We start from the raw sequence: 25,260 nt of genomic DNA, 5'->3' as shown, positions 1-25,260 counted from the left end.
ATTGTTTAACATTGAGCACACGTAATCTTCGCTCACATGAAAACAGTTTCACGAATAAATCACGGTCAGACTCATTATTGGATACGCTTTACATTTAAGTACAAGTTAGACTGACATGATTCCCGTTATGTCAATGTGATGTATACAAATTATATTATGCAAAAACGGCATTCATGAATATTATGTTTTGAGAACCATAATTAATGCATACATATATGTTTCATTTATTTTTATTAAATCTATACTTCATAGTCATTTCCATTGGTCTAGATGCAGTCACACGATCACTGATAAAAAGTTGTGTTGACTAAAAGGAGGAGCCAAAAACACGTATTAACCTCCACCTATAGCGGTATCACGGTTTGAAGCCGAAACAATCTGACGTCGTACACAAATAACTACAAAAATGATCAAAGGCTGCAGATATTTGTATCTAATATCTCTGCATTCAATTAACTTTAAGGATTTTGTATTCAAAGATAAAACAATAATTGCCACCTATTAGGTTCGGTAAATACGATAAATTATTGAAATCTTACAGATTTTTTATGCTGATACAAAAATCACTGGAACCACTGTATTGGGAAATACTTATAAGTAGGCTGGATTTAATAATAAAACAATTGTGGCCTTTCAGGTTCGGTCAATATGTGGATTAAGCGATATCAACCTCGGACTGCGCCCTCGGTCGATATCGCTTTCATCAGGTCGATAAATATCAACATCACCAAAGAGCAATAATTGTTTATTGTCCCAAAGCTAACAACAAGCGCATTCTTAGACAGTTGAAAAATGTTCTATACAATTGGCGGCTACCTGTAGAAGCGTTGCGAGGAATGATTGCTATTGCTCTGTCCTGCAACTTTGGAAATACGCTTGGAACAAAGCGCAAGGTGTGTTTGCAATAACCTGGTTTACACTCCAACATGGAATTGTTTTGCCATTGGCCGTAACAAGGTGGTGCCCCAATACGTTCCTTTAAGTTTTACATCGTTGTCTATATGTTTTGCTTTGTGAATAAATTGTTACGCTCCTTACATCATATACTACCTGACAGTGTTCAGTTGCTGCCTTGCACATATTGGACTGGCCGTTTGATTAAGTATTGTGTATAACAAAAGAAATGAACTTCAAGACTTAAATGTGGGACAAGATAAATAACTCTCCGGCTTCACTTACTTGATGATGCTTTATGACTCCTCGAAATCTTAACGTTAGTGTTTGTCTTTAAATATGTGATAACGTGAACCATTTTATGACTGCACTGCTCTGCATGACTGAGCTATGTGAACCACTGCTCATGAGCCACTGTTCGCCCTTGTCCGACTGTTTGTTTTTCAAATGGCCGAACTATGTCTGCCAAATTTCAACACGCATCTGTTCTATTGGATGGCATTGTCTCATGGAAGCATTAATATTCTGAATCGTGAATTCTGATTATTACGCTGTTTGTATCATTTGTCCTATAATTGGTATTTATTCAACAGTTTGCGATTCCTATTACCTTGTTGTCTAGGGAAAATTCAGTTAAAATGACCACTTTATTGCTTTTCTTGCGCCTATAAACAGTATCCTTCCTGTGACATACAAGGCACCTGTAACGAATCAATATAACGAAACACTACGTATGTAATCTGCAATGGCAATATAATTGAAACGACACAATTAAATAATACAACGTAAGTTGAATGAGTCATATTTTTACAAATGTAGTTTACTTTCAGTTAATATCCTTATATGTGCTAATATGTGAAAATATTTGAAAAATTTAAAATATTTGTGATTTTATTCGAACTAGGCTGTGTTCAAAACGAGCTAAACGCTTTGAATTCATAGCTGTTATATGTTGCATTTTTGTTTATAAAAATGAATAAAATACACATTTCATAATTTATATTGATGTTCTATGAGTGGATTAAAGTAACACAAAAATACATAAAAATATTCATCCAACATTTAAACTCATCTAAAAGAAGTAGATCAAGTTAAACGTTTGGCCTTTTTTATAGATGGACAAATTGTTTTACCTATTAGATCAAAAATATTCTAAATACATACACGCTAAATGGTTCCAATTTACTTTTGTCTATAACTGATAGATGGTCGGACGACGATTGCATGTTATCAAGTTATAAGTTAACTAGGAAATATATCTTATTAATTAGTTAAATGCCTATGAGACGTTGACATGTGAATTGTTTCGCTGAACATCAAGTGGTACTATATAGTATAAACAGATGATTGTATGTCAATTAGTCTTCTGCTGTATTCAGGGTTAAATACAATTGATTCTTAATGTATGTAGCTCAGACATCCACTTATAGGTAAAGCTATTTGCTTTAGTAATTTAGATTGACTTGGAAAAAAACAACAGCAACAAACGCCTATACCTCTTTTTGTAGTAAACTACATGATTTGTATCCACGATATTTGTCTAGTGCACATGTTTTAAACAATTCTATTTAATGTTCAGACCGAATGATAACCTATGCATTTACTTGAATTAAAACAGACAGTTGGTATTTAATTTGTTCCAGTAGAAACTTGTAAGCGTAAATCCAAGAGACGAATTAGCTATCAAGAGGTCTAGAGTACGAATCCTAGACAAGGCGAACGTTCTCTGTGACAAAATAATGGATGACGAAGAGTCTAATGTCATTTTTACGTAATGTGCTACTTAAGCTTAATTTAAAGTGAAATGAGACAGGAAATGCAAAACTTTATAACAATTCTATTTAAGGAGTATGTATTGTATTCATTGAAAATCATGCCATCAAATTTGAAAGAAACATACCGTACATATATATATTTATAAAAAAGAACCAGTCGAAATACAAACATAATAAAAGATAACTAGAAAAAAGATATTTCAAGATGTGTAGTGAAAGTGTAATCGATATTGTAATACTTAATAAAAACACATTTGTGTACATTTTTGTAACAGAAAAGAAAAGGTGAAAGTAAGGATTGCCTTCCTGAGACAGAATGTTATTTACAATTATATCACCTAACTTCACTGTCTGGCATATTTTTTTCTAATTAGCTACAGATGCACAATAAAATTCATTCACGTGTAAGTAAAAAAGTGAAAGAATAAATTTATTTGTAGAAATAAAAATTTATGAATTGAAATATACAGATACAATTAGTAAATTCGAAATTATAACATCAAACATTTCTCTTTTGTTACTTTATACAAGAACAGAAAATTGTTGTTTGCTAAGACAATACTCACATGATCTCTTGTGTTTGACTGTTGGGAAAGATCTGCTACTTCATTTTTGTTTTGTTTTGTAAGGTACTTTTCACGCTGACACAAATACTGGTCAAATGGTGATAATCCAGCTCTTCATTGTAGATAAAAAAAAATCCGGACGTACTTTCAGTTGTGGGTCGGCAATTGGTTAATCAGTCGTCCGTAAACCAGCCTGATGGCTATTTTAAATGGAAGCATTCTACACACAAATTGAGTTTATGGACAAACAGTGGCAAGGGCAAATAACTAAAAATATCAATTTGTAGATATCATTGTCATCATAAAAAATAATTAAACTTTCAGAATTGACCTATAATTATGCTTCTTTTTTTCAAATCTGAAGGTATTGCACAACTCCTGTGCAGCATGAAAATTTCATATACTTATTGAATCAATAATTGCTTCTGACTATTGATCGACAAAACCATTTAAGAAGTGTTTATTAAAAATACATCAAGATACTTGTATATTTGACGGTATTCTTTTTTTTTTTTTTTTTTCTTTTTAACTTATTACCCTGTTAACATTTGTTGAGTATAGACCGGTCATAAATCACAAACTGTTAACGGTTAATCTATATAAGATGTTCTGTTTTAATATATATTAACATATGTAGGTCTGGTACAAAATACTAAAAGTAAACACAGTTTGTGAATACACGCAGATCCTCGAGCAGAGCTATCGCGGGCTTGTCTCAACAGCTGTGAAATTAATTTCCAAGAACTGATTTTAAATAATTACTTCATTTATATCCTGCACTTTAATCGAGGCTATTAATTATCGGCATCGTAACGTTATATGTCTCTAATGGCCTATAATGTTAAACAAATATATTACTCATTTTCGGAGCTAAAACGAGTTACTGTGAGTCCTCAGATAATATAATTAAACAAGCAAATTCAGTGAATTTACTTCCCCCACCGAATAAGTTGTTTGGTGAATGAGGTGAGTATTTTTTAACGATATTTAATTTCAAGATATAAACAAGTTATGTACAAACAGACCGTGAAACTGTGTGTTGATTCCTAGTTTTCTAAAATCAAAGGGGAAAAGCTTTGCCCTATAGTGATCTGTATTTCTACTAAGTTTCATAAATATCCATCAATGTGTTACTTTGCTATGCGGGAATTTATGGATTGTAATATAATTAAAGGGCAACAACTGCGGTTTATGAAGTGATCCAGACGCATTTGCGCATGCACTGCCACCCTATATTGATCTGCATTTGAGTAAAGGTTCGAGAAGATCAATCAATAGATTGCTTAGATACAGTCAAAAATCCATATTGTTACCAAGTCAAGGGGCTCGGTCAATTAAGATACTTTTTTAATTGTAACTGTGTCCAATGTTTTACCAATTCAAGGGAAAATCTTTTACTGGGTCAAGGAGAAATAAAACAGTAAACGAGCAAAGGTCATGTATTTATTGACAAGTATGAGAGGCTTTGTGATTCTAGTTAAAACACGATTTGAATTATAAGCATTCCATTTTTTTCCCAATCAAACCAAAGTGAAAACCTCGAGGATTCGAGAGGGATAATACTATATGCGAAAAAAGGTCACGCGCTAATTGAAAATTATGTGAGGTCTAGTAATTCTCGCTTAAATACCTTGTGAATTATAAGCATTTTCAATTTCATACGGACAGACGGACGAATAGCCAGACGGACAACGCCAAAACAATATTCCTTCGCCCCCGGCGGGAGATAAATAGGGGTTTGTACATTACTTCTGTATCGCTCTCGATAGTAAAATCCAGTGCGTAAATATTACTTATTTTAAAAGGAAACTTAAAAGTGTATATTGGACATATTATTAAGTGTAATCCTTAACACAGATAATATAATCATTTATTAAAGAGATCTCAATATTGTACGTATTTGAACTGAAATAGGAGGACTCCCTTTACTTTAATTCAGTACAAGTATTATGCACCATATTAAGCATACAATACTATGCTTATATACAACAATGCTTTTAACAGCTAGTCTTGTTTGTTCTACATAATATTTACAAATTCAAGGGATGCTGTAAAGACCAGGACCCTTTTAAAATATTTATAACCTGTATTGCAGTCTTGAAGAATATTGTTGTTTCTGCCTTTTGTCACATGTATGCCAGAGAACTCGTATAACATTTAAACATTCATTTAATATTACATTCGCGAGCTCATTGTATGTCTTCTAAAGGATATGTAAATGGAACAGGAAACCCTTTCGTTTTGTTTCTCTTTAAAACTTAAGTAAGGCAACACATCAATACACAGTGCAGTTTCAGACCTCCCCACCAGCACAAGTTTCTATGTTCGGCAACACCAGCCCTCATTCCAAAGTGCAGGGTGTTGTTAAACCATAGAATGTTAACCAATGATGACGGTGATGCAGGCCCTAATTGGCGGGCATCATACAGAAGACCACTTTCTTCATCAGTTATGTCATTAACAGCATGGTGTTTTACCATGTCCTTGCTTTTTAAGTCTTTTTGTTTACATTTTAGAAATTCGCGGGTGTTTGAAATTTCATAGCCTGTGGTAGGAGTTATGCCATAATTGTGTTGCTTAAATATCGTTCAAAGCTACTTGGCATACTTCTCAATGTTGTTTTCTTCTAGTTGTTGAGTTTTCAGTTTCGAAGAGATGCTCGTCAATATCAACAGATCTGACAAAGAGACTGGCCTACAACAGGTAAAGAAATAATTTCGAACACAATATAGATTTGCTCTTGCATGTTTTGCAATGCGCATTTGATGTTAACTTGTATTACTAAGCAAGTGGAAAAAGATGAAATATATCGCCGATTTTTCTTGACATATTGCCGTGTTACGACTGGCAAATTGTACATGTTAACAAGGGTCGATTGGGCATTAACTAGGACAACAAAATATAAAAAGTAATTTTTAGGTAAGTACTAACTGACAACTTCTTTACTCATCATATGAACAGAGGTAGTAGCAACTTTTTTTTAGCTTTTGTACATGAAACATTGTCTTATTGAGGTTTTTTTCTGATTCATCTAAAATATTTTTTGTCATTTCTAGGTTTTATTGCTGTGAAACCTGTGTTTAAATTGACTTCAAAGCCAAGTGTGCGAAGAAGATACTTGTTGTTTAGAAAGTGATCTTGCTCAAATCATCTAGATAATACTAGACTGGTACAAGGTCAACACTTGGTTATCATTCAAACTAACTTGTGCTGAATAAGGAGCTTGATCAAAGGATTGCAAAGTTGAGTTTTCAACACATTAGAAGAGGTTGTTTAGCTCTGCAGAGTCAATATCGTTCAAGATTGAATCTTCAAATACATTTGTTTCATTTCTTGAAACTGTGGAACTAGTATATTTTGTGCAGATTTCATCACGTGACACTGTATGTTTAGCCGTTCTCTGGTTTCTTTGTTTATCAAAGTTAAATAATTGGTCTTGTAAACCCTTCATCGGTTTATGTCTTGCAACCGTGATGATTTGCCTATCATTAACTAATTGCAGTTTGTACATGCAGTAAGTTCCTAGTAGATGAACGATGTCCGTTATTTTGCCTTTCTCGCCATTCGATTCCACTTGAATAGTGTCCCCGACCTATGACATTAGCATTATTTCGTACTCGCTAAGGGAGGCAACTCCAAGTGAGCGATCTTGTGATATTACAAACATCTACCTCCCTTTATTTAAGGTGTATGAATAGAAAGTAGTTCCATCACTCCCAAAAAATAAAGATTTTTGAGTCGGCTAAAGGCTGAAAGCCTTTTGACTAGTCCTTGCTATCCAACGATTCTCTAAATGGACCAAATAACACAGTGAAGGGATGTAGTTCCATTAGATTTCTCAAACTTCAAACAGTTCACTGCATGAATGAAGTTAAGTTGTGTCAATATCCTTTGCTATGACCAATATACGATGTTATCTGTCATATTTATGACTTGTAATTGTGCAATTCTCGAATGTAACTCATTAAGCATAAATGTGCATTTTAAAAATTGCGCAGGCTTACAAAGCTTGGGTAACATCCAGCGAAAGACAAAAAATAGTTCCAGCAGGGCTCCAGATAAGATGCGTATTAGCGTAAATTACGTATAGAAATAATGCAAATACGCATGTCTAATAATTTCTAAGCGTATAAAAACGTATATAAAATTACAGAAACGCACACAATGCTTTTTTAAAAACAAAATCTGAATCGTCTGGATGCGTTAGGTAACATAGCCGATCAGCCTTAATTCTCCCACATTGAACGTAAACACGCATCGTATGATTTCTATAAACTTTGGGTGGGTTGAATTTTGCAGTCAGTAAACGGATAAATTATCGGAAGAAGAAGCTCTTACTGGTTTGTTTAGTTACTACTGATATTAAAAATGATTTTAATTCTTATTTTTCGAAAAATAAACAAATCGGCGAAACATTAAATTGTATTTTCTTGTAGTTTTTGAAATCGAAAGTAGATCGTCTATGTTTGGCGAAACGAAACAACTTTTTTATGAAAAGATTTAAATAAAAGGTAATTTAACCGTAAACTTCAATGTCAGATACTGCCAATTGCTGCTAAATGTCTTCGTATCATCACAATTTGTAAAATATATTGTTCAAACTGGAGAAAAGTGTAATCGTATCCGGATATAATAGTTTGGGTAAATATCGAGCTGTGTTATGAAATTTTAAGAAAAAAACTAAAAACAAACTGAAACTGGTAGACTATACTGTCAGTACATCAATCATTAGCCGACTCAGGCCATTCAGGCCTTTGATTCTATCTGATAAGTGAGAAATAAAAAACAGCCGTAAATGTATTCATTGTCACAAATAGATTGTTAGAATTTCAGCGGGTGAACTGTTTTATAATTGCTTGCATATGTCACTTGCAGTGAATTTCCCATCTCAGACTTAGCTATATCAAGTGTCAGATTGACTTCCTTGTTCCTAATTTCGTTGACGCCACGTCGAGCTAGTTTCTCGTGGTAAAACAGTTCTGTAGAGCAAATGACAGCGCCCTCATTAACAACCATAGTGTGTCACAATACCTACATGTATCATTTGTAGGAAGGAATACCAGATAAACTGAAAGCAACTTATGACATGACGTAAATCAGTGTGACTGAAACCTTCCGTTCAATCGGCTGATCTCTTCTACAAGGGCCACATGAGAATATTCTGGTCTACTCCAATGAACAACTTGGTAATTACACTTTCTTTTAACTGTTTTATCCTCGAGTCGAATTTGAGACAATTGTTTTCCTTAATTAGGGATGGCATGTCGTGAGCGACATTTTTGCAAATGAATACTCTAATATTTCCTCATGAAATGAAAAATATATATGCATTTTTTAAACAACAAGTTTAAAACAAGTAAAATAACAGACAGGACACACATTTTCTGTGTCCTATATTACTGAATACTTTGTTAATGATATAATAAAAGACATTTAATTCCGCTGAAATAGGCACTGGACATTTTAGATGACAAGTTCTTGCCCATTGTATAGGAAGGCATTTGTGTATGAATCTTTATTTAATTGACAAGCGTCGTTATTAATATCATTTTTCTTCAAGACGAGAAAGAACGTTGGTTAAATGCAACAAAGCTGCTTTTCGAGTTTTACCATCTTCTTATTTATACAGAAAACCGTATTTTCTGTTCAAAAAAGACAAACAGGACTTACCGATTGTTGATTTAAAGACATCGTCTGCCAGGAACTTCAACAAAAAGGCCTGGCAAGTATAATGGTTCCAGCCTATAGGAGATTATTATAAGCTTAACATTATTATTTGTTTTTGTTACTAGTGTTAAATATTGAGTGATTTGCCTGATCTCTGAAACTATTCAGCTCACAATCAAATGACTTGAAAATAAATGGTATACGAATCTTTTAAGGCTAGATAGCAAAAGAAACAAATGTTATATGGGATAGAAAGGTCTCCCTAGCTCTGCATCAAATGCATTCAATATTGTTTGTCAGCTAGTCTTAGACATAGTAACTTTACCGATGGTTCCCATTTCATTGTTCAATACATATATCCAAAATGTATTGTTGCTGAACAAAGATTAAAAGAAATGCTTTTTTGGTATTACGTAGTTTAATTGAGCCATATTAATGGCGAAACCGGTTGAGATTTTTAAGTTGTAATTTTACTCATTTAAATAATGTGATACAAAAAAGGCATTTTCTTCAATTTTTTTCCCGCTATATATATGACGTACACTTCAATGGGTAAAATTTATGTATATTGGCATAGATGTACATTTCAACACACTATATTTTTTAGTTAATAGATTAATGCTTTGTATTGCTTTATAGACATTTTTATTTTGTTTTGAAAGTCACTCTTAATATTGTCTAATACCTCCACGGTACAACAATAAAGAGGAAGATTCTTTAGAAATTCATAATATTTCGATAACCGCTGTCTATATTTTCATATCCTAGTACTAATAAATCTATAAGAATGAACTGTTTATATGGATCAGAGTCCTTGGTTTCATACTTGAAACCACATGCAAAAATAGTTTATTAATTACAGCCTGTGATAAAAAGCTGTGGAATAAGATCTATTACTAAACTATTAATTTTTATTGAAAAAGGGTACTCTGCCCTTGAAAATGGCATTTTTTTTTGGGAAAAACCGTTTTTAAGGGCAGATAACTTTTTTGAATACGAGTGACCTATGATTTCCTTGTTTATGCGTTATATTTCAATGAATTGACTTTAATTAATATTCTAAATTTCGTTATTATTTATTGCATTGAACCGTTTTAAGCAATAACTTACGAATGTAGCAGAATATAAAGCGATAAAATGAATATTGAAGATTAATTATAAAGTTTTTTGTTTATATCAGTATTGAAAAGAAATAAACTGTCACTAATGTATTTGTTGTAAATGTGCTGTATGTATTGGAAATAAAAATATATTATAAAAAAAAAGAATATAAAGCGATCATGTTAAAATTCTTTCCGGAGAGTATATTTATTATTTTTCCCTCGGGTTAACTTCTGCTTGCATGCATACAGCACTCACTGTTCGTCCGAATTTCTTTAAAAAAAGAATGGTTGCAATTCAGACTTTGTTTTATAAGACTGATAAATATATATTGAAATTTGTCTCGTAAAAATACAAATTGTGACAAATGGGATACTTAAAGGAAAATAGCTCAATGTTTACAGAGTAAGCAACATAATGTCTATCTGATCTAAATATTAAGAATTTCTTCACATTGTTTGAACTTCTTTATTGATTAAGAAAATGCTATTATGTTTCCTCAAACACAATTTAGTTTCTGTTTATATACGCATTTCTTTATATATACACTTTCTAACAAGTACAAAAATTGTTTATTATTATCATAACTTTATTTACGTGATATTAGAATACCCTAAGTTTCGTTTCTTCTTTATCTTTTTCATGTTAAGATAATTTCCGAAATAATATTTGTTCAGTCTTCTGCAACCAATTCCCATTGGTACATAGGAAAATGGAATACTAATAGTTTCGAATATTTTTTTCTTCTATTTCACAGGTAATAAAATATGACAATTCTTATTTATCATTTAATAATGTAGAGCTACATCCATACTTAAATGTCAGTACATATTTATATTGTATTGAGCATGTACTATATTTATACTGAAGCATTGTATTGCTAATATACATACACTTGTAAGTTTATTTTAAGATAAACTATATGTAGTATTTATTCAGCTTTGCTTTCAAAACTAGTATACCTTTAATAGCATTACTTTTATGAAACGTTTTTAATCAGTTTTATACCCATATTTTAAAGCAGCAGATTTTTTTTGACCTTCGCGTCTGATAGTTGGACGTTTGATTTTTATATTTAATACATATATAGTAGATCAAGACTTACTGGTGCTGGTTAAGGTATCCGATCAACAAATAACTAACATTTCGATGCACGGGATTCACCGAGCTATTTTGGTATCATTTGAAACAGTTGTGTCTGCTGAACAGGAATTGGTAAATTAGATGACCATAAATGTTTTTTTGGCTGCGAAATGTTAAATCTTACACTGTAATAACCGGATTTCTGTTATATTAAAGTATCATTAAAGACTATAAAGTAAAAAAAAAAACATTAAAAAAAATCTGTAACACATTTGTCATGTCATTATATGTTCTTTTTCATTTCATTTTCAGTAGACAATACACTTTCAAATGTTACCAAAATTATATGAGCTTACCAGGCATCAATATTTGATATATTTTAACAGCACTGTTATATAGAACTTCGTTATTACTTTTTTTGGATCGGATACCTTAAGTAAAATCTCTCTTTTTACTATGTAGCGCGGACAAGTATCTGAATAGTCACTTAGAATTATTGTAAGCTGAAATGCTCATTTTCCAGCAGATGGAAACAATCTAAACAAACAGTTTCACTGTTGATAAAAATATTTTTATAATTGACAATGTGTTCTCTCTTTAAAATATAAACACACAATGTGTAACACCACAATCCTATTCAGGGTGATTTTGTTGCATTTAGGTTACATAATAGAGACTATTATCTGTCGTGACGTTTTTTGCAATAAGCTAAAGATACTTATATTAATTCTCGTTTTACCTCCCACCAGAGTCTAGCCCTTTCATCGGTTGAGTAGTGTCACGTGGTTGCCCTCAATATTTCTATAGAGGGTCAGTGGGTGACCCTACAGGAGAATTGCAATTCAAAATGGCGGAAACATGCATTTCCTTTTGTTGTTCATTAATAAATTTTGTTGTTGAATTAAAGCAAAATATTTCTTCTTTAATTATGATTTAACGTTTCATTTTTTAGGTTGACTATTCAATGAATGAGGGAGCTATCCTACTTGCCCGGGCTTCGCCTCGCCCTCTATAAAGCATACTGACCCTACATATTTCCGTAGAGGGTCAGTAACAAACCCAATAATTAATAAAATACGTGGTCAGCTATGAACACAAACATGTTAAAGGTGCGCACTAGATACTTTACAAAACGAATTTAATACGTCATTAAAAGCACCATAAGACCGTAAATTTGGATATGAAACAGGAGTTCTACCCAAACCAAGATATCGATGGCCGATTAGTTACTTGTCCCATACCGCCGTATATCGAGTTTTATCGTGCAAACAAACCAGCAAAGTCCTGATACCATGCACAGCCGGGATAGTAGTTTTTAATTTTATTTTTTTATGCATTTAGTATGAATTGACAATTGTCCTATACCAGTGTACATTATTCAAAACCGTACATACATTGCACTATAGACATAATGACATAACAATATCGGCTATTGTAACATTTAGAAACTTGTTTCATCCTGGTAAATTTGAGAACAATTTTTACCTTGATTCCTCTGTAGAAATGTTTCACATTTAGATTTAAAGCCAATATTTTCAGACAAAAACTGATTTTCGAAGGGAAAGAATGTATATCAGCCAAAGTCTTATAACTATTACGTACTTAAGCATGACGCCAAATTCTGTAATTGAGCCTTTAGTGTTTCATATTGCAAAGTCAACACAGCGATTATTTCCCCTGGTAGTTTGTTTAAGAGATTGCCGTAGCTATTACCTGACTACAGTTGTTGAATCATTCTCGTTTTACTATTTATTGAATGTCCCTATGAGTCTATTCAAATGTTGTATGTGCGTGACGAGCGCTTTTCAAAAGGAGCACTTTGACGAAAAAGTCATAATACACATCCGAGAATCTGACATTGAATACCTACTCTAAAACCTTCAATGTCCATAAGCAACGTCTCACTAAACAACGATTTCTAAACAAAGCACAATCTGTTTCTACAGTGTTTGTCAAAATATATCTTGTATTATCCATATTTTATGAATTGGGGTAGAAAAACCTATCTTATATACTTTTTAAGAAGCACTCTAAAGTTTGTATTTCTTTAATTTTATAAGATAAAGTGTTCGTCGCAAACTGTTTCACAAACATACACTTGGGATATTTTTATGCAACCATATCAAAATAGTATGATTCTAACAAACAATGTATGGTATGATTCTAACAAACAAAGTGTTTACGTTCCTACAAAGTGCTATATAGTAAAGAATGATAGATAAAACTGTTTTCATTATTTTCGAGTCGTAACCACTTGCAACTATCAAGCCTTTGAAAACAGATCTGTATTATAATGAAATAGTAATATAATGTAAATAGTGTTACCTGGCTAGAACCTAATTAGAAAGTCCGTGTGTATGGTCCCTTGGGATCCTGGAGTCTATTCAATAGGTGTGTAATAGAGTTGCGCTTAAGGCGATGCTAGGGTCGTGATAGGTGTTGCACATCTTATTACCTCTCATGAACAGACTCAATCAAAAGAGTCTGCTATTATTCTTTTTTGGTTGCATTCTATGCTTCCAAGGGATCCTTTTACAAATTTTGTTACAAAAAAAAGATTAAATGCGCAAAAAACTTTAGAATATATATAAGCAAATAATGCATTTACTCTGCTTGGATAAAACGATTCGACGTATTGTGAAAGCAATGTCATCAACTATTACGAAGCTCAAATCGGGAAAATGGCAAAATATACAAACCAGTGGAAAAGTTGTCGTCTTTGCAACACCTGCGTTTCAGTGAAGTTTTATACATGCAATTTTGATAAATGACTTTTGTATATTCAGTTCTTTTTTATATTATTTTTTCATTCATATCTAAAGTTGTTACTAATTCAAATACCAATATCGTTAAAATTTGTGCGTAATCACTTCTTTGAACTAATACTCAAACTAAAAAGTAATTTGTCCAGTGTTAGCTCTTTTGCTTTATGCATATTATGGCTGCAAATGAAAGCTTGATGTGATACTGTTCTCATGACGTTTTTCTTTGGACTGACGACTATACTTAAAATATATACATGAAACCTACGTTAAGCAGCCCGGGTGTCAAATAATCTGACAGTTTAAGGCAGTTGGCTATTACAGACAAGTTAAAATTATTACAGAACATCAATTTCTGGTGTAATCTGACTGACTGCTTAAGGAACGTGGCTACTTGATACAGGTGATCGCTTGGACAGGTTAAACTGTAAATTAAGTATTAATATATTTTAGCACTTTTAGATGTAATGATATATGTTTCAAACTGCTGTCAATATGTCATGAAATCCAGGGTCGGTTCAAAAACGTGTTTCCTTCTTTAACAAAATGTTTCAGCTTTTCACACAATGCTGAATATTTTAACCTCATTGTATACAAGTCAGCAATAAAGAATCCAAGGTAAAGAAGAAAATACATTAAATATATGTTTTTTAAAAATATATAAAAGTACAAATGTCCTTTTCAATAGCAATACAAGAGACACTTTCATATTTATATCAGTTCTATTATTAAGATGTCCTCTCATCTAACGTAATAACCTAAAACGATTACGTTTATATTAATGGCAAGAAAGGGAAGAATGACAACTCTGCAGACCATATAGCTACATATATACAAGAGGGTCTGCATAGCTATTCCCACTTATCCAATTTATATATGGAATTGATCATTACAGGTAAAGCTGGGCCTGTTCATTTCAGTTGTTCTGAATGGTGGCAACAGAACACAGTTCCTACTTATCAAGTATTTTGTGATGGTTACACATTTTAGAATAATTTTATTAATGATCTTGATTATATATTTAAGTCTGTTAAAAGTCTTTCGTAAATAATGCACGAGCAAATACAAATACATTGTAATAAAAGCTTTTTAAGTGTTGAACGATATATGCTGCTGCATTGTAAACAGTTATCGTTACATAACTTTATATAAATAGCAAAAGACAGTAAAGACTCGTTCTATGTATTCATTTATACAAATGCTACGTGTTAGTCAGCTTAGGACTTTATTCAGTCTCTTATTTAATTCTATATCCCAGTTATTCAGTCAACCGTTCTTTCATATTCTCATCAATAGTAGCCATTGACTTACCAAAGATGCATGTTTATATAAGACTGTTACAAGTACTCATATTTTCAACAACCCATCTTAAAGAATGTGTGACTACACTGCAGACACTAAGGATACTGATACGTTAAAATGAAATAAACGTTAATGTCTTGATTTGGTCTCTGCTTCTTTATCGCAGAAAATGTTGCGACATTCAATTGAGTAATACTGTTATAGTCTGGAAGTATAGAGGCCGACACAAATGCAAAATAACTTGATGTTTACAACTACTTTACAGAAATATGTACCCGCGAAAATGTGTTACTTTTACCAATATTGTGTCATTCGCGTAGAAATCAGCAGCAAACTATTATCGAGAATAACTATCAGGATTCAAAGTATCTTTCCAATATGAATGTTACCGCTGGAGATACCTAAAACTTACACATGAACTGAATAATCTTTTGTGTTGACAATTTGACTACGGAGATGACAGAATTCTATCGGTAGATTTCATAGCCGTGCAAATAATAAATAAAGGTGCGAGAACTCTAATACATATCTATCCTGATCTCTAGATGGACACCCTTTTGACTGTGTAACTCCTATATTGATTGCTTCTCTATTAATCGTATAGTTTTGAATTGAAAATCAAGGTACGGAACATTTGATTTCGGTGTATTCATCAACTTTAGATGTGTGTGACGTCCGCAGTGACTTCTGAGTATCTGATTGGCTAACAGTAATCCGTACTCTCTTGTGATTGGTCACAGACTCTGCATCTTCTAAATAGTCCGCATCCCTTAGAAAGAACGGAATCCCTACGCATTTATCTATATATTTAGCGTTCGAACTCAGTCGGCGGCTTTCTGATTTGTTGGGTTGATCCCATAGGTTAAATTAAAGGCATCAATTCCGCATACCAATACTCCGCAGACATTACAGTTATTATTAATGGAGTTTATATCCGCTGCCTCCGCAGCCAAAAATATTCCGTAGCAACGACTTCCAGTGTAAACATCCGCAGACTTGATTCCGCAGACTTGATTCCGCACCTTTAATTCCGCATCCGCAAGTATTATATAGAGAACAGTGTGTATTATAGCAAATATATTATTAGAAATCGGCCGCTCTCTTTATGCAGAAGTTCGGTGTTGAAAGTATATCTCCTTTGCGTTCATCTCGATAGCGATCGTTGAAACTGATCATCTCAGTCTACCAAGGGCAAAATAAAATCAGTGTTCATTACGTAAAAGAGAACAAGACGTGATTCTTATAAAGAATTTATTCAGCAAATGTTCATAAATATAATGTAATCATTTGTTCTTATATTAGGTCTACACAGAGTTTTGCTATTTATTAAAGTTGATAAAGTTTCAATGTGTATTTCCTGTGGTTATAATTCTGCTCTTGTGCAAGGTTATAGACCATTAAAAGTGGTCAGTGGTAATACAGCATCCATGTAATATATCAGTTGAAAGAGCCATTACAGTCATATACAATGGTGTTATACAAGGCCCAGTGATAAACCGTTACCTATATAACTGTTGCATATATCATCGTCTGTCAAAGGATCTAGTAGATCTATGCCATTGGTGTTTATTATAAAATTGGCTTATTAAAAGGTTGCACACCACTAAATTCACATATCCACTAAAAGTGATTATGCTAAATACGAAGTAATTCCTATCCCTATAAACGTTATAGAGCTAACGTTTCCGTGCCATCCCTGATAATAACTGGAGACGTCGGTTCCGTAACAATTGGTGTCAGAAGTGGGATGATTCTAGTTCTGTCTAGCGTCACGAATTACAGCTTGGAACAGTGAATGTTTTAACTCACCTGGAATATTTACCGTGTCTTGTGTTGAGTAGTGTCATCTTTATGCGGAATAAGAAATAGGTTATAAATAGGTAACAGAAAAAAAAGCCCCCTGCTGTGCAGGTTAAATAGACACGACATTTGACATTCATTTAGTATTTCAATTTAATAAAATAAATATTGAAGATTTTTTTTTTTTGAGTCATCATGGCTAATTCGGATTCGGAAGTTGAATTCAATATAGGTCAAGGGGATGGAAGAGATGCGGAAGGATCCCCACATAGGCGCATATGTAATGCTGCAAATAACGAGGATGGAGAAAGAATTCCAGATCGACGACACTGTTGCCGTAGCAACAGATCGTCGATAAGCATTAAGCCTGATAAATTTGATGGTGAAGATGACTGGGAGCAATATATTTCCCATTTTGAAGATTGTGCCGAATTGGGACAATGGACAGAAAAGGAGATGCTGCTGACCCTTGCGGCATGCCTTAAAGGACAAGCACGTGCCTTTTACACAAGTCTGGCACAACGTGAAAAACGCACATATGGAGATCTTACCTTTGCACTTGAGCAGAGGTTTGGCAGTGCAAGACAGCAGTCTCGGTGGGTAACAAAATTCCAAACTCGTCTTAAGTTGGTGGGCGAATCAGTAGCAGCTTTTGGAGACGACCTCCGTCTATTAGCCAGAAAAGCTTATGGTAATCTTGAGCCGGAAGCTCAAGAAATGTTAGCCTTGCAGCAATTCAATAAGGCTTTGTCAGTGGAAATGAAATGCCGAGTAATGGATCGGGATTGTAAGACCATTACAGAAGCAGTAGAGGTTGTTGAACGCTATCAGGATCTGCTCGGTGAATCAAACCAAGAGAGAAGAAGAAATATAGTAAGGCAAGTTGGAAATACAAGTGATGATAGAGTAGTTAAAATGCAAGATGATTACAAAGAAAGAAGAGTTAGCTGGAGAGATAAGGATACAAGACAAAATGACGGCATATATAGAACTTTGAAATCTATTCAAATAAGGCTAGATAGAATCGAGAGAGGGTCACAGGCTAGAAATAGAGACACCCCTAGGAGATGTTACAATTGTCAGTCACTTGATCACATCTCATGGAGCTGCCCAGACAGACACACTCAGAGCAATGGTCAAAGGTCATCCGTCAGCAGAAGCAATGGTTCGGGAAACGACGCGACGTCCTCTCTGTAGGTCGGGGGAGGGCAAGTCAGGAATGCACAAGACCTGCCGAAATTCAGAACTGTGTAGATAATAACAAGAATATCAAAGCCAATGACGTTAAACAAGACACTGTATCCGTACAAAATCAAATTGAAATCGAATGTAATAACGATAACACTCAAAATCAGAGAACTCCTAGGATTGGTAAGCTTGGAAATAACAGTTCAAAATTTGATAATGGACTATTTGTTAATGGGAAAATAGATCAGACACCAGTAGATTTTCTTGTCGATACTGGATCAACTGTTACACTTATCTCAAAATCTAAATTTGACCAATTAAATCGTCAACACTTACCTGCTAGCAGCACTAACATTCAAGGTGTTGATGGGACAAAAATCAATGTATATGGGCGTGATACTTTTGTTATTACCATAGGAGATGCTGAAGTGAAACACAACGTCATTGTCTGTGATATGGCTATGGAAGGGATAGTCGGGCAAGATTTCATCATGAAACATGTTAAAAGCTGGGACATGGACAATCTTAAATTAAAACTTAGGTCTGGGGAGAACGTTCAATGTGTAACACAGAGTGAAGCTGAGCGTGTGTGTAGAATAATTGTAACTGAAACTCTAGAAATACCACCTAACTCATATGGATATGTCAAAGTGACAATTCCCAATTCAGAACACTTAGCTAAAACAGGTTATGTTGAAAACTGTGAATATGGTATTGAAGACAAAGATTCTGTTAGTTTGATTGAAGGTGTTGTAGATCCACACAGGACAGAACTTGGTGTAGGTGTTGTAAATAATAGTGACACGACTACTGTATTACATCCTGGATTAGGACTAGGGTTTTGCAAGTCATCATATGAGGAATGTGAAAATGAAGTTGCAGACTGTGCAAATATTACAGAAGATAATACAAGTGATCAAGAAAGTCAATCTGTTCCTGAATACTTGAAAGAGTTGTTCGAGAAGAGCTCAGTGCATTTAAATGAGGACGAAAAATCACACCTTGTCGCACTCCTTAACAAATATAAAAGTATCTTCGTAACATCAAGTGATGAGTTGGGATGCACAGATAAGGTCAAACATAAGATTTATACTGGATCTGCTCAGCCTATCAAACAGGCTCCGAGGCGACAACCTCTTGGAAAGCGTGTAAATGAAAAGGAGGAAGTTGAGCGTATGCTGGAGAAGGGGATAATCGAACCATCGAGCAGTGAGTGGTCTTCTCCTGTCGTCCTTATAACCAAGAAAGATGGCTCAACTAGATTTTGCGTGGACTATAGAAGGCTTAATTCTGTAACCAAAGTAGATGCATATCCCATCCCACGCGTTGATGACTGCCTCGAGGCTCTTGCAGGCAACAAGTGGTTTAGTAGCATGGACTTATGTTCAGGCTTCTGGCAAGTCCAGATGGACGAAAACGACAAACAGAAGACCGCGTTTTCTACATCATCAAATGGTCTTTATCACTTCAAGGTTATGCCCTTTGGTCTCGTCAATAGCCCTGCCACGTTTCAGAGACTAATGGAAAACGTTTTACGGGGAATACAATGGGTAGAATCACTCTTGTATATGGATGACATTATAACCCCAGGACGGTCAGTGCAAGAGTCACTCACAAGACTTGAAAACGTCTTCAAGCGCCTTCAAGAAGCTAACCTCAAGTTGAAGGCTTCCAAGTGTGTCTTCTTTCAAAAGTCAATTACTTTCCTTGGTCACGTAGTCTCCGAAGATGGTATTAGCACTGATGATAGTAAAATAGAGGCAGTCAGAAATTGGCCCATACCAGTAAATGCTAAGCAAGTAAGAAGCTTTCTTGGTTTAGCAGGCTACTATAGAAAATTTGTGAAAGGGTATGCTGAAATTGCGAGACCATTGCATAGATTATGCGAGAAGAAAGCGAAATTCCTATGGACAGAGGACTGTCAAAATTCTTTTGAATACTTGAAAGAGGCACTAACCACTGCACCAGTACTCTCTTATCCAAAACCAGAATGTCAATTCATCTTGGACACAGATTCCTCTGATAATTCAACAGGTGCTATCTTGTCTCAAGTAATTGATGATAAAGAGCATGTAATAGCATATATGTCCAAGACAATGAACAAACACGAGCAGCAGTACTGCATCACACGAAAAGAACTTCTTGCAGTTGTTCGAGCACTTAAACAATTTCATCATTACCTGTATGGCCGTGACATACTCCTACGGACCGATAACTCTGCAGTTAGCTGGATGCGTACTTTGAAATCACCAACTGGTCAAACAGCACGTTGGCTCCAAGAGTTAGAAACTTACAACCTGACTGTTGTGCATCGACCTGGCAGACAACACAGCAATGCCGATGCACTTTCGAGGGTACCATGTGCATCTTGTAAAAGACAGCAGGAAATCAATATGACCAATGAAGAAGTTGCTCATGAAATCACCTCACCTGAATCCAATTGCGAAAAGCTAAACGATAAGAACAATCCCCCTGAAGAAGATGATGAATTGGCACGTGCTACCACAAGAAGTGAGAACGACAAAGCCGTGGCTAGTGAAATCAGACCTCATCAAATGCTTTTAGATGGATGGAGTCCAACTGATATTCGAGCTGAACAAGCTGCCGATGCAGATATATCAAAAGTTTTTGCAGCCAAAATTTCTAGCAGTGCCCGCCCACAGTGGTCTGAAGTTTCAAGTGGTACATCAGTAGCTAAAACGCTTTGGCGTCAATGGGACAGATTAGAAATCAAAGGTGGTATGCTCTATCGTAAATTTGCCAATAATGACGGTTCTATAACATGGCAGTTAGTTGTGCCAAAACGTAGGCAAGACGAGGTAATGCATTATAGTCACGATATTCCGTCAGCCGCGCATTTAGGCTCTGACAAGACCATAAACAAGGTCAGGCAAAGTTGTTACTGGCCTGGTGTTACAGAGAGTGTTAAAAAATTTTGTCAGCTATGTGACACATGTACAGCCCATAAAGTATCCAAAGAAAAGAATAAAGCCCCATTGGGACAATATATAGTGGGTGAGCCAATGGAACGTGTTGTAATGGATATTCTTGGTCCCCTTCCCCAAACAAATAACGGTAACAGGTTTATATTAGTGATCTCAGACTGGTTCACTAAATGGGTAGAATGTGTACCAATTTCAAATCAAGAAGCAGCTACTGTGGCCGAAGCATTCGTTAACAATTTTGTGGTCCGTTTTGGTGTACCTTTACAAGTATACACTGACCAAGGCAGTAACTTCGAATCCCAGTTATTCGCAAAAATGTGTGATTATCTCAATATTGAAAAGTCCCGAACAACAAGCTTACACCCACAAGCCAATGGATTATGTGAACGTATAAATAGAACAGTCATTTCCATGCTATCCGCATACTGTGCATCCGATCAAACCAACTGGGACAAATACTTGCAGTTAGTCATGATGGCCTACCGCAGTTCAAGCCATAACTCTACTCAAGTCTCACCAAATAAAATGGTATATGGGCGCGAGATTGTGTTACCATTAAGCGCCATGATTGGCATCCCAGTAAATGATGAACATCAGTCTCAGTCCCATAGTGAGTATGTTGATGAGTTAAAACATAAATTGGTCACCATACATGACTTTGCTAGGAAGAATATTCGAACTGTCGCGAATTACCAAAAACGTCACTATGACACTAATGCAAAACAACGACATTACCACAAGGGTCAATTTGTTTGGCTACATGACCCCACTCGAAAGAAGGGTGTTTGTACAAAACTTGTCAATAAATGGAAAGGTCCGTATATAGTTACAGAAGTCATAGATGACCTAGTGTGTCTAGTCAAAAGATCAAAGAAACACAAGGCAAAGGCATATCATATAGACAGATTGTGGCCATACTCCGGTGTTAATGTTCTCGCTTGGTTGAAGCGAGAACTTCAGAAGATTAAAAGTGCTCAGTAATCTCAACAAAATTAACAACTCCTGTAAAAGAATGATAAGGGAATAAATAAATAAATAAATAAATAAATAACAGTGATAACAATAAACAACAGCAGTGAATAAATAAATAACAATAAACAACAGTGACAGTAACAAAAAGTGTAATTATGTGTGTAAATATAAAATGATTAACGTTAAAAAAAAGACGTGTAACAATTAATGAATAATATCAATAATTGCGCTGCAATCAAAAAGTAGATAGATTCAACTTTGTAGACATAAATGTTCCATATCCAGTGGTTCGTGTAAAATATGCATAAACAAAATTAAAAGTTGAATAGACCGGCTACGCAACAATACAAATATATATTTTAACTACGCAAAGGAGATTTACGTCAGTATTGCCGCGGAAGAATCTGAAATTTCTGAAATGTGAAATGTATCGGATTGTTATGAGACCAGTATTAGCTTTCCACTAAAAGCTCTTCTCTAATTTATTTGCAGACTTGAGACAATGCGAAAGTGTCAACACTGCGGGATGGAGTTCACATCTAAGAAAAGTTTTGTCAACCACTTGTCTTCTAAGGTGCACAGAAAACAATCCGTTTATTGCCCGTGGTGTCCTTCTAAAACTATATTTACCAGAGTTGTAGACTTGAAAGCACACTGTATGAGCAGGCACTTTATAGAATTAAATAACCAGTCAAAGAATTTTATCGGAGGAAACAACTGCTTTTACTTCGCAGTATACCCATGTGACTATGTGGAAATTTTCAAACCGGAACCATGGGAGAACAGTATGGCAATTGAGGCTAGGAGGCTAATGTTTAATATGACTGAAAGAGTAGGAATGAGTCTCCAAGAAAGAGACAAGATAAGAGAAGGCTGGAGGGAAGGGAAGAAAACAAGTGAAGAGATAGAGGAGAAAGAAAGACAAATGAGGAAAAGGCGGCTATCAGAAAAGCCGATAGATGCACAGCACATTTATAATGAAATATTTACAGCAAGTCCACTGAATATAATAGAAAATGAAAGTAGCAAAGTGCACATTAAACGCAAACAAGAGCAAAGTGAACATAGTACGACATCGAACAGTGACAAACAAGAACGTATAAACAACGAGAATGTAGTAAAGGACCACAAACAAAATGACAATAAACAACATGGAACAAACAAAGAAAGTGACAAACATAAGAAACGTGAAACAGATAAACGCAGTACAAAAGACACTGAACATACAGACACTGAAAGAAAAGACAAACCAGAAAACAAACATAAAAAACGTGAAACAGATAAACTTGGTATAAGAGACGCTGACAAGGAAGACAAACATAAGAAACAAAACACGAATAGAATTAGTGAAACACAGAAAGTTGATTCTGAAATGGCTGATGAAGGAACAGATTTAGAGGACGAAGGGTTTACAGAACGGACAGTAATTACATTAGAGACTGGAAAAGATGGAGTTAGAAGATTGATTACAATGAAACAGAAGGAAAAGATTGAAAGTGAAAGTAAGGTAGTCGAAGATAAACAGGTAAAAAGGGGTGATGACAAAATAATAAGTAATGATGTTGATGTTGCAAAGGAAGATGGAGGAGAAGTTGAAAGCATGTGTATGGAAATGGGAGTGAAGGTAGTTAATGATGAAAATAACAATATCATGAAAATTTCAGAAAGAGGTGATGCAGAAGATCATACGGCTGAGCTAGAAGGAAATAAAGGAGATACAGAAATAGAAAAAGTTAAGAATAATGATGATGATGAGATTGATAATGATGATGATGAGAATGATGAGGATGATGATGGTGATGACGATGAGGAGGGTGATGACGAGGTGGAAATGGAAGTTAGTGAAATGGACATGGCAAGTGTTTGGAAGAAATGGGACATGGAGAGACCGAAGGAGAATGCAGAGAGACAGGTTGGGCCGAGTAAGAGTGAGGAGCGTAAAGTAAAGCTTGTACAGAAAAATGGACAATGGAGAAGAATAATTCAGATACCAAAGAGGACTGAAACAGAGAGTGCAGTTAAGAATTTGATAGAGAAAGAATTTAATGTTAGTGATGTTGGAAGTGAGAAAGTAGAGACATTAGAAAGTGGTGAAGTCGTGAAGGAGATAGATGATCACAAAGTGGTAAACATTGAGACACAGACCTTTGCTAAAAGAGCTATTGATATTTTAATGAAAGGGGCCATGCCTCTTTGTCCACCAGGAAGAAGGGATTGGTCCACAGTCACGGTTCCGGTTATAATCCCAATAGGTGAAACTTCTTTTTCATGGCCTCCGTTAGGGTGGCAGAACTTGTCGGCCGATAGAAAATTGTTAGAGTGGGAAGTTGGTTCTTATAGAATCGAAACCTTGATAAATGGTTATGTACCAGGGAACGTAAGCCGACGGTATCTTTTAGATAAATACATGTTCCTGGCCCTTCCTGGATCTTTGGCACCCAAGATAGAAGAAAGTGAAACCTCCTGTAATGCCAGCAGAGCTTTTAATTATAAAATGCTCAAAGAAATAGCTAAGGGAGTGAGGCAACCAACGAGGGCAGAGGAAGACCATATCATCACATTAGAATTTCTTTCAAATTCAGAAATAGGACGACCAATTGACCTAACATCATTGAGCGTGCCACTGAGGTTGGGGGAAGACACAACAAAGTAAACTTAATGAGTACTATAAGTTGGATCATAAGTATGAACTGGGTTAAGTAAAACTGGGAGTTAAGTAAATTGCAAATTGTATTGGTATATATTTTTAATATAGTTAGAATTTAGTGATCCCGGTTGACAAATGGTAATTTAAAGTTCTTTACAGAACTTAGACGGTAAAGGTTAGGTATATTGAAAACAATAGTACAAAATTTTATCTAACATGTCTCATATTGCAAACTTTAATGAGTTTCATGTGTTCCAATACGTGATATATATGATATATACGATATGAACGGATGTGTTAATGTAAAGAAGAAGTGAAATATGATGATTTAGATTTGAAGTGATTCCTTTTAACTATTAGAATATATCTCAATTCAGAAATAGAACGTAAAAGTAAAATCTTGGAAAATTACTAATTGGTGGTGATTTCAATATTTGTTACCGAAGATAATATTGAAGTGATGAACAGATCTATGAAGGTGTTGATTATCTGTATTGTCAAGATATAACTTAATTGTTTGTTTGTTTTTTTTCTTGTTCTAAAGTTATATGTTTCAAG

This window comes from Mercenaria mercenaria, chromosome 5 (genome assembly GCF_021730395.1).
Source record: "Mercenaria mercenaria strain notata chromosome 5, MADL_Memer_1, whole genome shotgun sequence".
Classification (NCBI taxonomy): Eukaryota; Metazoa; Mollusca; class Bivalvia; order Venerida; family Veneridae; genus Mercenaria; species Mercenaria mercenaria.
The sequence above is the reverse complement of the archived record's forward strand: the minus strand, read 5'-3'. Positions refer to the sequence as shown.